Source organism: Oncorhynchus nerka, linkage group LG15 (assembly GCF_034236695.1).
Source record: "Oncorhynchus nerka isolate Pitt River linkage group LG15, Oner_Uvic_2.0, whole genome shotgun sequence".
NCBI lineage: Eukaryota > Metazoa > Chordata > Actinopteri > Salmoniformes > Salmonidae > Oncorhynchus > Oncorhynchus nerka.
The window spans coordinates 2,715,877-2,730,878 of NC_088410.1; the positions used below are offsets into that span (position 1 = coordinate 2,715,877).

At 42.1% G+C, this 15,002-nt stretch overlaps 16 non-coding genes across 16 annotated transcripts; all 16 read right to left on the bottom strand.

Moving 5' to 3' along the window:
- Nucleotides 1–183: 183 nt before the first annotated feature.
- On the bottom strand, nucleotides 184–290 carry LOC135560685 (U6 spliceosomal RNA). Its single transcript, XR_010459184.1, has one exon. It is a non-coding gene; the product is annotated as a U6 spliceosomal RNA (small nuclear RNA).
- An 861-nt stretch (nucleotides 291–1,151) lies between these two features.
- Nucleotides 1,152–1,258, bottom strand: LOC135560686 (U6 spliceosomal RNA). Its single transcript, XR_010459185.1, has one exon. It is a non-coding gene; the product is annotated as a U6 spliceosomal RNA (small nuclear RNA).
- An 861-nt stretch (nucleotides 1,259–2,119) lies between these two features.
- Nucleotides 2,120–2,226, bottom strand: LOC135560687 (U6 spliceosomal RNA). The gene has a single exon (XR_010459186.1). It is a non-coding gene; the product is annotated as a U6 spliceosomal RNA (small nuclear RNA).
- Nucleotides 2,227–3,091: 865 nt separating this feature from the next.
- Nucleotides 3,092–3,198, bottom strand: LOC135560688 (U6 spliceosomal RNA). The gene has a single exon (XR_010459187.1). It is a non-coding gene; the product is annotated as a U6 spliceosomal RNA (small nuclear RNA).
- An 865-nt stretch (nucleotides 3,199–4,063) lies between these two features.
- LOC135560690 (U6 spliceosomal RNA) lies at nucleotides 4,064–4,170 on the bottom strand. The gene has a single exon (XR_010459189.1). It is a non-coding gene; the product is annotated as a U6 spliceosomal RNA (small nuclear RNA).
- Nucleotides 4,171–5,029: 859 nt separating this feature from the next.
- LOC135560666 (U6 spliceosomal RNA) lies at nucleotides 5,030–5,136 on the bottom strand. The gene has a single exon (XR_010459165.1). It is a non-coding gene; the product is annotated as a U6 spliceosomal RNA (small nuclear RNA).
- An 863-nt stretch (nucleotides 5,137–5,999) lies between these two features.
- On the bottom strand, nucleotides 6,000–6,106 carry LOC135560691 (U6 spliceosomal RNA). Its single transcript, XR_010459190.1, has one exon. It is a non-coding gene; the product is annotated as a U6 spliceosomal RNA (small nuclear RNA).
- Nucleotides 6,107–6,961: 855 nt separating this feature from the next.
- LOC135560668 (U6 spliceosomal RNA) lies at nucleotides 6,962–7,068 on the bottom strand. Its single transcript, XR_010459167.1, has one exon. It is a non-coding gene; the product is annotated as a U6 spliceosomal RNA (small nuclear RNA).
- An 866-nt stretch (nucleotides 7,069–7,934) lies between these two features.
- On the bottom strand, nucleotides 7,935–8,040 carry LOC135560715 (U6 spliceosomal RNA). Its single transcript, XR_010459214.1, has one exon. It is a non-coding gene; the product is annotated as a U6 spliceosomal RNA (small nuclear RNA).
- Nucleotides 8,041–8,900: 860 nt separating this feature from the next.
- Nucleotides 8,901–9,007, bottom strand: LOC135560669 (U6 spliceosomal RNA). The gene has a single exon (XR_010459168.1). It is a non-coding gene; the product is annotated as a U6 spliceosomal RNA (small nuclear RNA).
- Nucleotides 9,008–9,866: 859 nt separating this feature from the next.
- LOC135560657 (U6 spliceosomal RNA) lies at nucleotides 9,867–9,973 on the bottom strand. The gene has a single exon (XR_010459156.1). It is a non-coding gene; the product is annotated as a U6 spliceosomal RNA (small nuclear RNA).
- An 873-nt stretch (nucleotides 9,974–10,846) lies between these two features.
- Nucleotides 10,847–10,953, bottom strand: LOC135560714 (U6 spliceosomal RNA). Its single transcript, XR_010459213.1, has one exon. It is a non-coding gene; the product is annotated as a U6 spliceosomal RNA (small nuclear RNA).
- Nucleotides 10,954–11,819: 866 nt separating this feature from the next.
- On the bottom strand, nucleotides 11,820–11,926 carry LOC135560670 (U6 spliceosomal RNA). Its single transcript, XR_010459169.1, has one exon. It is a non-coding gene; the product is annotated as a U6 spliceosomal RNA (small nuclear RNA).
- An 860-nt stretch (nucleotides 11,927–12,786) lies between these two features.
- LOC135560671 (U6 spliceosomal RNA) lies at nucleotides 12,787–12,893 on the bottom strand. The gene has a single exon (XR_010459170.1). It is a non-coding gene; the product is annotated as a U6 spliceosomal RNA (small nuclear RNA).
- Nucleotides 12,894–13,755: 862 nt separating this feature from the next.
- On the bottom strand, nucleotides 13,756–13,862 carry LOC135560692 (U6 spliceosomal RNA). The gene has a single exon (XR_010459191.1). It is a non-coding gene; the product is annotated as a U6 spliceosomal RNA (small nuclear RNA).
- An 862-nt stretch (nucleotides 13,863–14,724) lies between these two features.
- LOC135560693 (U6 spliceosomal RNA) lies at nucleotides 14,725–14,831 on the bottom strand. Its single transcript, XR_010459192.1, has one exon. It is a non-coding gene; the product is annotated as a U6 spliceosomal RNA (small nuclear RNA).
- Between the last annotated feature and the right edge of the window lie 171 nt (nucleotides 14,832–15,002).

Consider the following 15,002-nt stretch of genomic DNA (forward strand, 5'->3'; position numbering starts at 1 on the left):
ATTTCAAAATAAGGAAGGCTTCACAAATGTTCATGTCATTCTACTGTAGACTGAGCTTCTCTCATCCAGCATTTCCCCTCCTCCTTAGACTAGACTGAGGGGAATGGACAATTTATTCTCCCGGGTCACTACCGCCCAATCTTCTCTGTTTGGTTCCAATTTCTCTGTGTTTCTCTGTGTGAGGAAAATAAGGAGCGCTTCACGGATTTGCGTGTCATCCTTTCGCAGGGGCCATGCTAATCTTCTCTGTATCGATCCAATTTTAGTATATGTGCTGCCAAAGCGAGCACAATACAAAGTTATGAGAGGCCCTCATATATAGATCACAAGCCCTCTGAAGGTTCTGGTCATGGTTGGGGTCAAACAGAGTTCAGACCCTCAAAAACCACCCCTAGAATATTGCTGTGATGTTCAAACTTTATTTGGAGATGTAGAACTTGAAATAGAATTGACTTTAGATTTTTTAAAGATTGATCTTAGACTAAAATGTAGTTTAAAAACAAAGCCTTTTATGATTCAGGACTCTTGGTCTGTAACCCCTCCCTCACCTGCTGCTTTTAGTTGCTCCTCCCCAAGTCTTTGTTCCCCTGCCCCGACCACTTCCCACCCTTCCCCCGTTTTCTGCAACATGGCCTGGCCAAGGATACTTATAACTAACTCCCCAATTAGTAGAGGGAGAGAGAGAGAGAGAGAGTCTGAGTCTGACTTTGATGTCTGTTTAAAATGTTGTGACATTCAGGTTTGTTATGTTTAATACAACTGGACTAAAATTGAACCCAAGTCTCTCTCCAATTCATTTGTAGATATTGAATAAAGTTGGACTCAGAGTGCAACCTTGTCTCACTCCCCAATTCATTTCTAAACTTTGAATAAAGTTGAACTCAGACTGCAACCGTGCCTAACTCGCCAATTATTTGTCTACATGTTGAATAAAGTTGGTCTCAGGCTGCAACCTTGTCTCTCTCCCCATTTCAAAATAAGGAAGGCTTCACAAATGTTCATGTCATTCTACTGTAGACTGAGCTTCTCTCATCCAGCATTTCCCCTCCTCCTTAGACTAGACTGAGGGGAATGGACAATTTATTCTCCCGGGTCACTACCGCCCAATCTTCTCTGTTTGGTTCCAATTTCTCTGTGTTTCTCTGTGTGAGGAAAATAAGGAGCGCTTCACGGATTTGCGTGTCATCCTTTCGCAGGGGCCATGCTAATCTTCTCTGTATCGATCCAATTTTAGTATATGTGCTGCCAAAGCGAGCACAATACAAAGTTATGAGAGGCCCTCATATATAGATCACAAGCCCTCTGAAGGTTCTGGTCATGGTTGGGGTCAAACAGAGTTCAGACCCTCAAAAACCACCCCTAGAATATTGCTGTGATGTTCAAACTTTATTTGGAGATGTAGAACTTGAAATAGAATTGACTTTAGATTTTTTAAAGATTGATCTTAGACTAAAATGTAGTTTAAAAACAAAGCCTTTTATGATTCAGGACTCTTGGTCTGTAACCCCTCCCTCACCTGCTGCTTTTAGTTGCTCCTCCCCAAGTCTTTGTTCCCCTGCCCCGACCACTTCCCACCCTTCCCCCGTTTTCTGCAACATGGCCTGGCCAAGGATACTTATAACTAACTCCCCAATTAGTAGAGGGAGAGAGAGAGAGAGAGAGTCTGAGTCTGACTTTGATGTCTGTTTAAAATGTTGTGACATTCAGGTTTGTTATGTTTAATACAACTGGACTAAAATTGAACCCAAGTCTCTCTCCAATTCATTTGTAGATATTGAATAAAGTTGGACTCAGAGTGCAACCTTGTCTCACTCCCCAATTCATTTCTAAACTTTGAATAAAGTTGAACTCAGACTGCAACCGTGCCTAACTCGCCAATTATTTGTCTACATGTTGAATAAAGTTGGTCTCAGGCTGCAACCTTGTCTCTCTCCCCATTTCAAAATAAGGAAGGCTTCACAAATGTTCATGTCATTCTACTGTAGACTGAGCTTCTCTCATCCAGCATTTCCCCTCCTCCTTAGACTAGACTGAGGGGAATGGACAATTTATTCTCCCCGGTCACTACCGCCCAATCTTCTCTGTTTGGTTCCAATTTCTCTGTGTTTCTCTGTGTGAGGAAAATAAGGAGCGCTTCACGGATTTGCGTGTCATCCTTTCGCAGGGGCCATGCTAATCTTCTCTGTATCGATCCAATTTTAGTATATGTGCTGCCAAAGCGAGCACAATACAAAGTTATGAGAGGCCCTCATATATAGATCACAAGCCCTCTGAAGGTTCTGGTCATGGTTGGGGTCAAACAGAGTTCAGACCCTCAAAAACCACCCCTAGAATATTGCTGTGATGTTCAAACTTTATTTGGAGATGTAGAACTTGAAATAGAATTGACTTTAGATTTTTTAAAGATTGATCTTAGACTAAAATGTAGTTTAAAAACAAAGCCTTTTATGATTCAGGACTCTTGGTCTGTAACCCCTCCCTCACCTGCTGCTTTTAGTTGCTCCTCCCCAAGTCTTTGTTCCCCTGCCCCGACCACTTCCCACCCTTCCCCCGTTTTCTGCAACATGGCCTGGCCAAGGATACTTATAACTAACTCCCCAATTAGTAGAGGGAGAGAGAGAGAGAGAGAGAGAGTCTGAGTCTGACTTTGATGTCTGTTTAAAATGTTGTGACATTCAGGTTTGTTATGTTTAATACAACTGGACTAAAATTGAACCCAAGTCTCTCTCCAATTCATTTGTAGATATTGAATAAAGTTGGACTCAGAGTGCAACCTTGTCTCACTCCCCAATTCATTTCTAAACTTTGAATAAAGTTGAACTCAGACTGCAACCGTGCCTAACTCGCCAATTATTTGTCTACATGTTGAATAAAGTTGGTCTCAGGCTGCAACCTTGTCTCTCTCCCCATTTCAAAATAAGGAAGGCTTCACAAATGTTCATGTCATTCTACTGTAGACTGAGCTTCTCTCATCCAGCATTTCCCCTCCTCCTTAGACTAGACTGAGGGGAATGGACAATTTATTCTCCCGGGTCACTACCGCCCAATCTTCTCTGTTTGGTTCCAATTTCTCTGTGTTTCTCTGTGTGAGGAAAATAAGGAGCGCTTCACGGATTTGCGTGTCATCCTTTCGCAGGGGCCATGCTAATCTTCTCTGTATCGATCCAATTTTAGTATATGTGCTGCCAAAGCGAGCACAATACAAAGTTATGAGAGGCCCTCATATATAGATCACAAGCCCTCTGAAGGTTCTGGTCATGGTTGGGGTCAAACAGAGTTCAGACCCTCAAAAACCACCCCTAGAATATTGCTGTGATGTTCAAACTTTATTTGGAGATGTAGAACTTGAAATAGAATTGACTTTAGATTTTTTAAAGATTGATCTTAGACTAAAATGTAGTTTAAAAACAAAGCCTTTTATGATTCAGGACTCTTGGTCTGTAACCCCTCCCTCACCTGCTGCTTTTAGTTGCTCCTCCCCAAGTCTTTGTTCCCCTGCCCCGACCACTTCCCACCCTTCCCCCGTTTTCTGCAACATGGCCTGGCCAAGGATACTTATAACTAACTCCCCAATTAGTAGAGGGAGAGAGAGAGAGAGAGAGAGAGTCTGAGTCTGACTTTGATGTCTGTTTAAAATGTTGTGACATTCAGGTTTGTTATGTTTAATACAACTGGACTAAAATTGAACCCAAGTCTCTCTCCAATTCATTTGTAGATATTGAATAAAGTTGGACTCAGAGTGCAACCTTGTCTCACTCCCCAATTCATTTCTAAACTTTGAATAAAGTTGAACTCAGACTGCAACCGTGCCTAACTCGCCAATTATTTGTCTACATGTTGAATAAAGTTGGTCTCAGGCTGCAACCTTGTCTCTCTCCCCATTTCAAAATAAGGAAGGCTTCACAAATGTTCATGTCATTCTACTGTAGACTGAGCTTCTCTCATCCAGCATTTCCCCTCCTCCTTAGACTAGACTGAGGGGAATGGACAATTTATTCTCCCGGGTCACTACCGCCCAATCTTCTCTGTTTGGTTCCAATTTCTCTGTGTTTCTCTGTGTGAGGAAAATAAGGAGCGCTTCACGGATTTGCGTGTCATCCTTTCGCAGGGGCCATGCTAATCTTCTCTGTATCGATCCAATTTTAGTATATGTGCTGCCAAAGCGAGCACAATACAAAGTTATGAGAGGCCCTCATATATAGATCACAAGCCCTCTGAAGGTTCTGGTCATGGTTGGGGTCAAACAGAGTTCAGACCCTCAAAAACCACCCCTAGAATATTGCTGTGATGTTCAAACTTTATTTGGAGATGTAGAACTTGAAATAGAATTGACTTTAGATTTTTTAAAGATTGATCTTAGACTAAAATGTAGTTTAAAAACAAAGCCTTTTATGATTCAGGACTCTTGGTCTGTAACCCCTCCCTCACCTGCTGCTTTTAGTTGCTCCTCCCCAAGTCTTTGTTCCCCTGCCCCGACCACTTCCCACCCTTCCCCGTTTTCTGCAACATGGCCTGGCCAAGGATACTTATAACTAACTCCCCAATTAGTAGAGGGAGAGAGAGAGAGAGAGTCTGAGTCTGACTTTGATGTCTGTTTAAAATGTTGTGACATTCAGGTTTGTTATGTTTAATACAACTGGACTAAAATTGAACCCAAGTCTCTCTCCAATTCATTTGTAGATATTGAATAAAGTTGGACTCAGAGTGCAACCTTGTCTCACTCCCCAATTCATTTCTAAACTTTGAATAAAGTTGAACTCAGACTGCAACCGTGCCTAACTCGCCAATTATTTGTCTACATGTTGAATAAAGTTGGTCTCAGGCTGCAACCTTGTCTCTCTCCCCATTTCAAAATAAGGAAGGCTTCACAAATGTTCATGTCATTCTACTGTAGACTGAGCTTCTCTCATCCAGCATTTCCCCTCCTCCTTAGACTAGACTGAGGGGAATGGACAATTTATTCTCCCCGGGTCACTACCGCCCAATCTTCTCTGTTTGGTTCCAATTTCTCTGTGTTTCTCTGTGTGAGGAAAATAAGGAGCGCTTCACGGATTTGCGTGTCATCCTTTCGCAGGGGCCATGCTAATCTTCTCTGTATCGATCCAATTTTAGTATATGTGCTGCCAAAGCGAGCACAATACAAAGTTATGAGAGGCCCTCATATATAGATCACAAGCCCTCTGAAGGTTCTGGTCATGGTTGGGGTCAAACAGAGTTCAGACCCTCAAAAACCACCCCTAGAATATTGCTGTGATGTTCAAACTTTATTTGGAGATGTAGAACTTGAAATAGAATTGACTTTAGATTTTTTAAAGATTGATCTTAGACTAAAATGTAGTTTAAAAACAAAGCCTTTTATGATTCAGGACTCTTGGTCTGTAACCCCTCCCTCACCTGCTGCTTTTAGTTGCTCCTCCCCAAGTCTTTGTTCCCCTGCCCCGACCACTTCCCACCCTTCCCCCGTTTTCTGCAACATGGCCTGGCCAAGGATACTTATAACTAACTCCCCAATTAGTAGAGGGAGAGAGAGAGAGAGAGAGAGTCTGAGTCTGACTTTGATGTCTGTTTAAAATGTTGTGACATTCAGGTTTGTTATGTTTAATACAACTGGACTAAAATTGAACCCAAGTCTCTCTCCAATTCATTTGTAGATATTGAATAAAGTTGGACTCAGAGTGCAACCTTGTCTCACTCCCCAATTCATTTCTAAACTTTGAATAAAGTTGAACTCAGACTGCAACCGTGCCTAACTCGCCAATTATTTGTCTACATGTTGAATAAAGTTGGTCTCAGGCTGCAACCTTGTCTCTCTCCCCATTTCAAAATAAGGAAGGCTTCACAAATGTTCATGTCATTCTACTGTAGACTGAGCTTCTCTCATCCAGCATTTCCCCTCCTCCTTAGACTAGACTGAGGGGAATGGACAATTTATTCTCCCGGGTCACTACCGCCCAATCTTCTCTGTTTGGTTCCAATTTCTCTGTGTTTCTCTGTGTGAGGAAAATAAGGAGCGCTTCACGGATTTGCGTGTCATCCTTTCGCAGGGGCCATGCTAATCTTCTCTGTATCGATCCAATTTTAGTATATGTGCTGCCAAAGCGAGCACAATACAAAGTTATGAGAGGCCCTCATATATAGATCACAAGCCCTCTGAAGGTTCTGGTCATGGTTGGGGTCAAACAGAGTTCAGACCCTCAAAAACCACCCCTAGAATATTGCTGTGATGTTCAAACTTTATTTGGAGATGTAGAACTTGAAATAGAATTGACTTTAGATTTTTTAAAGATTGATCTTAGACTAAAATGTAGTTTAAAAACAAAGCCTTTTATGATTCAGGACTCTTGGTCTGTAACCCCTCCCTCACCTGCTGCTTTTAGTTGCTCCTCCCCAAGTCTTTGTTCCCCTGCCCCGACCACTTCCCACCCTTCCCCGTTTTCTGCAACATGGCCTGGCCAAGGATACTTATAACTAACTCCCCAATTAGTAGAGGGAGAGAGAGAGAGAGAGAGAGAGTCTGAGTCTGACTTTGATGTCTGTTTAAAATGTTGTGACATTCAGGTTTGTTATGTTTAATACAACTGGACTAAAATTGAACCCAAGTCTCTCTCCAATTCATTTGTAGATATTGAATAAAGTTGGACTCAGAGTGCAACCTTGTCTCACTCCCCAATTCATTTCTAAACTTTGAATAAAGTTGAACTCAGACTGCAACCGTGCCTAACTCGCCAATTATTTGTCTACATGTTGAATAAAGTTGGTCTCAGGCTGCAACCTTGTCTCTCTCCCCATTTCAAAATAAGGAAGGCTTCACAAATGTTCATGTCATTCTACTGTAGACTGAGCTTCTCTCATCCAGCATTTCCCCTCCTCCTTAGACTAGACTGAGGGGAATGGACAATTTATTCTCCCCGGGTCACTACCGCCCAATCTTCTCTGTTTGGTTCCAATTTCTCTGTGTGAGGAAAATAAGGAGCGCTTCACGGATTTGCGTGTCATCCTTTCGCAGGGGCCATGCTAATCTTCTCTGTATCGATCCAATTTTAGTATATGTGCTGCCAAAGCGAGCACAATACAAAGTTATGAGAGGCCCTCATATATAGATCACAAGCCCTCTGAATGTTCTGGTCATGGTTGGGGTCAAACAGAGTTCAGACCCTCAAAAACCACCCCTAGAATATTGCTGTGATGTTCAAACTTTATTTGGAGATGTAGAACTTGAAATAGAATTGACTTTAGATTTTTTAAAGATTGATCTTAGACTAAAATGTAGTTTAAAAACAAAGCCTTTTATGATTCAGGACTCTTGGTCTGTAACCCCTCCCTCACCTGCTGCTTTTAGTTGCTCCTCCCCAAGTCTTTGTTCCCCTGCCCCGACCACTTCCCACCCTTCCCCCGTTTTCTGCAACATGGCCTGGCCAAGGATACTTATAACTAACTCCCCAATTAGTAGAGGGAGAGAGAGAGAGAGAGAGAGAGTCTGAGTCTGACTTTGATGTCTGTTTAAAATGTTGTGACATTCAGGTTTGTTATGTTTAATACAACTGGACTAAAATTGAACCCAAGTCTCTCTCCAATTCATTTGTAGATATTGAATAAAGTTGGACTCAGAGTGCAACCTTGTCTCACTCCCCAATTCATTTCTAAACTTTGAATAAAGTTGAACTCAGACTGCAACCGTGCCTAACTCGCCAATTATTTGTCTACATGTTGAATAAAGTTGGTCTCAGGCTGCAACCTTGTCTCTCTCCCCATTTCAAAATAAGGAAGGCTTCACAAATGTTCATGTCATTCTACTGTAGACTGAGCTTCTCTCATCCAGCATTTCCCCTCCTCCTTAGACTAGACTGAGGGGAATGGACAATTTATTCTCCCCGGGTCACTACCGCCCAATCTTCTCTGTTTGGTTCCAATTTCTCTGTGTTTCTCTGTGTGAGGAAAATAAGGAGCGCTTCACGGATTTGCGTGTCATCCTTTCGCAGGGGCCATGCTAATCTTCTCTGTATCGATCCAATTTTAGTATATGTGCTGCCAAAGCAGCACAATACAAAGTTATGAGAGGCCCTCATATATAGATCACAAGCCCTCTGAAGGTTCTGGTCATGGTTGGGGTCAAACAGAGTTCAGACCCTCAAAACCACCCCTAGAATATTGCTGTGATGTTCAAACTTTATTTGGAGATGTAGAACTTGAAATAGAATTGACTTTAGATTTTTTAAAGATTGATCTTAGACTAAAATGTAGTTTAAAAACAAAGCCTTTTATGATTCAGGACTCTTGGTCTGTAACCCTCCCTCACCTGCTGCTTTTAGTTGCTCCTCCCCAAGTCTTTGTTCCCTGCCCCGACCACTTCCCACCCTTCCCCGTTTTCTGCAACATGGCCTGGCCAAGGATACTTATAACTAACTCCCCAATTAGTAGAGGGAGAGAGAGAGAGAGAGAGAGTCTGAGTCTGACTTTGATGTCTGTTTAAAATGTTGTGACATTCAGGTTTGTTATGTTTAATACAACTGGACTAAAATTGAACCCAAGTCTCTCTCCAATTCATTTGTAGATATTGAATAAAGTTGGACTCAGAGTGCAACCTTGTCTCACTCCCCAATTCATTTCTAAACTTTGAATAAAGTTGAACTCAGACTGCAACCGTGCCTAACTCGCCAATTATTTGTCTACATATTGAATAAAGTTGGTCTCAGGCTGCAACCTTGTCTCTCTCCCCATTTCAAAATAAGGAAGGCTTCACAAATGTTCATGTCATTCTACTGTAGACTGAGCTTCTCTCATCCAGCATTTCCCCTCCTCCTTAGACTAGACTGAGGGGAATGGACAATTTATTCTCCCCGGGTCACTACCGCCCAATCTTCTCTGTTTGGTTCCAATTTCTCTGTGTTTCTCTGTGTGAGGAAAATAAGGAGCGCTTCACGGATTTGCGTGTCATCCTTTCGCAGGGGCCATGCTAATCTTCTCTGTATCGATCCAATTTTAGTATATGTGCTGCCAAAGCGAGCACAATACAAAGTTATGAGAGGCCCTCATATATAGATCACAAGCCCTCTGAAGGTTCTGGTCATGGTTGGGGTCAAACAGAGTTCAGACCCTCAAAAACCACCCCTAGAATATTGCTGTGATGTTCAAACTTTATTTGGAGATGTAGAACTTGAAATAGAATTGACTTTAGATTTTTTAAAGATTGATCTTAGACTAAAATGTAGTTTAAAAACAAAGCCTTTTATGATTCAGGACTCTTGGTCTGTAACCCCTCCCTCACCTGCTGCTTTTAGTTGCTCCTCCCCAAGTCTTTGTTCCCCTGCCCCGACCACTTCCCACCCTTCCCCGTTTTCTGCAACATGGCCTGGCCAAGGATACTTATAACTAACTCCCCAATTAGTAGAGGGAGAGAGAGAGAGAGAGAGAGTCTGAGTCTGACTTTGATGTCTGTTTAAAATGTTGTGACATTCAGGTTTGTTATGTTTAATACAACTGGACTAAAATTGAACCCAAGTCTCTCTCCAATTCATTTGTAGATATTGAATAAAGTTGGACTCAGAGTGCAACCTTGTCTCACTCCCCAATTCATTTCTAAACTTTGAATAAAGTTGAACTCAGACTGCAACCGTGCCTAACTCGCCAATTATTTGTCTACATGTTGAATAAAGTTGGTCTCAGGCTGCAACCTTGTCTCTCTCCCCATTTCAAAATAAGGAAGGCTTCACAAATGTTCATGTCATTCTACTGTAGACTGAGCTTCTCTCATCCAGCATTTCCCCTCCTCCTTAGACTAGACTGAGGGGAATGGACAATTTATTCTCCCGGGTCACTACCGCCCAATCTTCTCTGTTTGGTTCCAATTTCTCTGTGTTTCTCTGAGGAAAAATAAGGAGCGCTTCACGGATTTGCGTGTCATCCTTTCGCAGGGGCCATGCTAATCTTCTCTGTATCGATCCAATTTTAGTATATGTGCTGCCAAAGCGAGCACAATACAAAGTTATGAGAGGCCCTCATATATAGATCACAAGCCCTCTGAATGTTCTGGTCATGGTTGGGGTCAAACAGAGTTCAGACCCTCAAAACCACCCCTAGAATATTGCTGTGATGTTCAAACTTTATTTGGAGATGTAGAACTTGAAATAGAATTGACTTTAGATTTTTTAAAGATTGATCTTAGACTAAAATGTAGTTTAAAAACAAAGCCTTTTATGATTCAGGACTCTTGGTCTGTAACCCCTCCCTCACCTGCTGCTTTTAGTTGCTCCTCCCCAAGTCTTTGTTCCCCTGCCCCGACCACTTCCCACCCTTCCCCCGTTTTCTGCAACATGGCCTGGCCAAGGATACTTATAACTAACTCCCCAATTAGTAGAGGGAGAGAGAGAGAGAGAGAGAGTCTGAGTCTGACTTTGATGTCTGTTTAAAATGTTGTGACATTCAGGTTTGTTATGTTTAATACAACTGGACTAAAATTGAACCCAAGTCTCTCTCCAATTCATTTGTAGATATTGAATAAAGTTGGACTCAGAGTGCAACCTTGTCTCACTCCCCAATTCATTTCTAAACTTTGAATAAAGTTGAACTCAGACTGCAACCGTGCCTAACTCGCCAATTATTTGTCTACATGTTGAATAAAGTTGGTCTCAGGCTGCAACCTTGTCTCTCAGGCTGCAACCTTGTCTCTCTCCCCATTTCAAAATAAGGAAGGCTTCACAAATGTTCATGTCATTCTACTGTAGACTGAGCTTCTCTCATCCAGCATTTCCCCTCCTCCTTAGACTAGACTGAGGGGAATGGACAATTTATTCTCCCCGGGTCACTACCGCCCAATCTTCTCTGTTTGGTTCCAATTTCTCTGTGTGAGGAAAATAAGGAGCGCTTCACAGATTTGCGTGTCATCCTTTCGCAGGGGCCATGCTAATCTTCTCTGTATCGATCCAATTTTAGTATATGTGCTGCCAAAGCGAGCACAATACAAAGTTATGAGAGGCCCTCATATATATAGATCACAAGCCCTCTGAAGGTTCTGGTCATGGTTGGGGTCAAACAGAGTTCAGACCCTCAAAAACCACCCCTAGAATATTGCTGTGATGTTCAAACTTTATTTGGAGATGTAGAACTTGAAATAGAATTGACTTTAGATTTTTTAAAGATTGATCTTAGACTAAAATGTAGTTTAAAAACAAAGCCTTTTATGATTCAGGACTCTTGGTCTGTAACCCCTCCCTCACCTGCTGCTTTTAGTTGCTCCTCCCCAAGTCTTTGTTCCCCTGCCCCGACCACTTCCCACCCTTCCCCCGTTTTCTGCAACATGGCCTGGCCAAGGATACTTATAACTAACTCCCCAATTAGTAGAGGGAGAGAGAGAGAGAGAGAGAGTCTGAGTCTGACTTTGATGTCTGTTTAAAATGTTGTGACATTCAGGTTTGTTATGTTTAATACAACTGGACTAAAATTGAACCCAAGTCTCTCTCCAATTCATTTGTAGATATTGAATAAAGTTGGACTCAGAGTGCAACCTTGTCTCACTCCCCAATTCATTTCTAAACTTTGAATAAAGTTGAACTCAGACTGCAACCGTGCCTAACTCGCCAATTATTTGTCTACATATTGAATAAAGTTGGTCTCAGGCTGCAACCTTGTCTCTCTCCCCATTTCAAAATAAGGAAGGCTTCACAAATGTTCATGTCATTCTACTGTAGACTGAGCTTCTCTCATCCAGCATTTCCCCTCCTCCTTAGACTAGACTGAGGGGAATGGACAATTTATTCTCCCCGGGTCACTACCGCCCAATCTTCTCTGTTTGGTTCCAATTTCTCTGTGTTTCTCTGTGTGAGGAAAATAAGGAGCGCTTCACGGATTTGCGTGTCATCCTTTCGCAGGGGCCATGCTAATCTTCTCTGTATCGATCCAATTTTAGTATATGTGCTGCCAAAGCGAGCACAATACAAAGTTATGAGAGGCCCTCATATATATAGATCACAAGCCCTCTGAAGGTTCTGGTCATGGTTGGGGTCAAACAGAGTTCAGACCCTCAAAAACCACCCCTAGAATATTGCTGTGATGTTCAAACTTTATTTGGAGATGTAGAACTTGAAATAGAATTGACTTTAGATTTTTTAAAGATTGATCTTAGACTAAAATGTAGTTTAAAAACAAAGCCTTTTATGATTCAGGACTCTTGGTCTGTAACCCTCCCTCACCTGCTGCTTTTAGTTGCTCCTCCCCAAGTCTTTGTTCCCCTGCCCGACCACTTCCCACCCTTCCCCGTTTTCTGCAACATGGCCTGGCCAAGGATACTTATAACTAACTCCCCAATTAGTAGAGGGAGAGAGAGAGAGAGAGAGTCTGAGTCTGACTTTGATGTCTGTTTAAAATGTTGTGACATTCAGGTTTGTTATGTTTAATACAACTGGACTAAAATTGAACCCAAGTCTCTCTCCAATTCATTTGTAGATATTGAATAAAGTTGGACTCAGAGTGCAACCTTGTCTCACTCCCCAATTCATTTCTAAACTTTGAATAAAGTTGAACTCAGACTGCAACCGTGCCTAACTCGCCAATTATTTGTCTACATGTTGAATAAAGTTGGTCTCAGGCTGCAACCTTGTCTCTCTCCCATTTCAAAATAAGGAAGGCTTCACAAATGTTCATGTCATTCTACTGTAGACTGAGCTTCTCTCATCCAGCATTTCCCCTCCTCCTTAGACTAGACTGAGGGGAATGGACAATTTATTCTCCCGGGTCACTACCGGCCCAATCTTCTCTGTTTGGTTCCAATTTCTCTGTGTTTCTCTGTGTGAGGAAAATAAGGAGCGCTTCACGGATTTGCGTGTCATCCTTTCGCAGGGGCCATGCTAATCTTCTCTGTATCGATCCAATTTTAGTATATGTGCTGCCAAAGCGAGCACAATACAAAGTTATGAGAGGCCCTCATATATAGATCACAAGCCCTCTGAAGGTTCTGGTCATGGTTGGGGTCAAACAGAGTTCAGACCCTCAAAAACCACCCCTAGAATATTGCTGTGATGTTCAAACTTTATTTGGAGATGTAGAACTTGAAATAGAATTGACTTTAGATTTTTTAAAGATTGATCTTAGACTAAAATGTAGTTTAAAAACAAAGCCTTTTATGATTCAGGACTCTTTGTCTGTAACCCCTCCCTCACCTGCTGCTTTTAGTTGCTCCTCCCCAAGTCTTTGTTCCCCTGCCCGACCACTTCCCACCCTTCCCCCGTTTTCTGCAACATGGCCTGGCCAAGGATACTTATAACTAACTCCCCAATTAGTAGAGGGAGAGAGAGAGAGAGAGAGAGTCTGAGTCTGACTTTGATGTCTGTTTAAAATGTTGTGACATTCAGGTTTGTTATGTTTAATACAACTGGACTAAAATTGAACCCAAGTCTCTCTCCAATTCATTTGTAGATATTGAATAAAGTTGGACTCAGAGTGCAACCTTGTCTCACTCCCCAATTCATTTCTAAACTTTGAATAAAGTTGAACTCAGACTGCAACCGTGCCTAACTCGCCAATTATTTGTCTACATGTTGAATAAAGTTGGTCTCAGGCTGCAACCTTGTCTCTCTCCCCATTTCAAAATAAGGAAGGCTTCACAAATGTTCATGTCATTCTACTGTAGACTGAGCTTCTCTCATCCAGCATTTCCCCTCCTCCTTAGACTAGACTGAGGGGAATGGACAATTTATTCTCCCGGGTCACTACCGCCCAATCTTCTCTGTTTGGTTCCAATTTCTCTGTGTTTCTCTGTGTGAGGAAAATAAGGAGCGCTTCACGGATTTGCGTGTCATCCTTTCGCAGGGGCCATGCTAATCTTCTCTGTATCGATCCAATTTTAGTATATGTGCTGCCAAAGCGAGCACAATACAAAGTTATGAGAGGCCCTCATATATAGATCACAAGCCCTCTGAAGGTTCTGGTCATGGTTGGGGTCAAACAGAGTTCAGACCCTCAAAACCACCCCTAGAATATTGCTGTGATGTTCAAACTTTATTTGGAGATGTAGAACTTGAAATAGAATTGACTTTAGATTTTTTAAAGATTGATCTTAGACTAAAATGTAGTTTAAAAACAAAGCCTTTTATGATTCAGGACTCTTGGTCTGTAACCCCTCCCTCACCTGCTGCTTTTAGTTGCTCCTCCCAAGTCTTTGTTCCCCTGCCCCGACCACTTCCCACCCTTCCCCCGTTTTCTGCAACATGGCCTGGCCAAGGATACTTATAACTAACTCCCCAATTAGTAGAGGGAGAGAGAGAGAGAGAGAGAGAGTCTGAGTCTGACTTTGATGTCTGTTTAAAATGTTGTGACATTCAGGTTTGTTATGTTTAATACAACTGGACTAAAATTGAACCCAAGTCTCTCTCCAATTCATTTGTAGATATTGAATAAAGTTGGACTCAGAGTGCAACCTTGTCTCACTCCCCAATTCATTTCTAAACTTTGAATAAAGTTGAACTCAGACTGCAACCGTGCCTAACTCGCCAATTATTTGTCTACATGTTGAATAAAGTTGGTCTCAGGCTGCAACCTTGTCTCTCTCCCCATTTCAAAATAAGGAAGGCTTCACAAATGTTCATGTCATTCTACTGTAGACTGAGCTTCTCTCATCCAGCATTTCCCTCCTCCTTAGACTAGACTGAGGGGAATGGACAATTTATTCTCCCGGGTCACTACCGCCCAATCTTCTCTGTTTGGTTCCAATTTCTCTGTGTTTCTCTGTGTGAGGAAAATAAGGAGCGCTTCACGGATTTGCGTGTCATCCTTTCGCAGGGGCCATGCTAATCTTCTCTGTATCGATCCAATTTTAGTATATGTGCTGCCAAAGCGAGCACAATACAAAGTTATGAGAGGCCCTCATATATAGATCACAAGCCCTCTGAAGGTTCTGGTCATGGTTGGGGTCAAACAGAGTTCAGACCCTCAAAACCACCCCTAGAATATTGCTGTGATGTTCAAACTTTATTTGGAGATGTAGAACTTGAAATAGAATTGACTTTAGATTT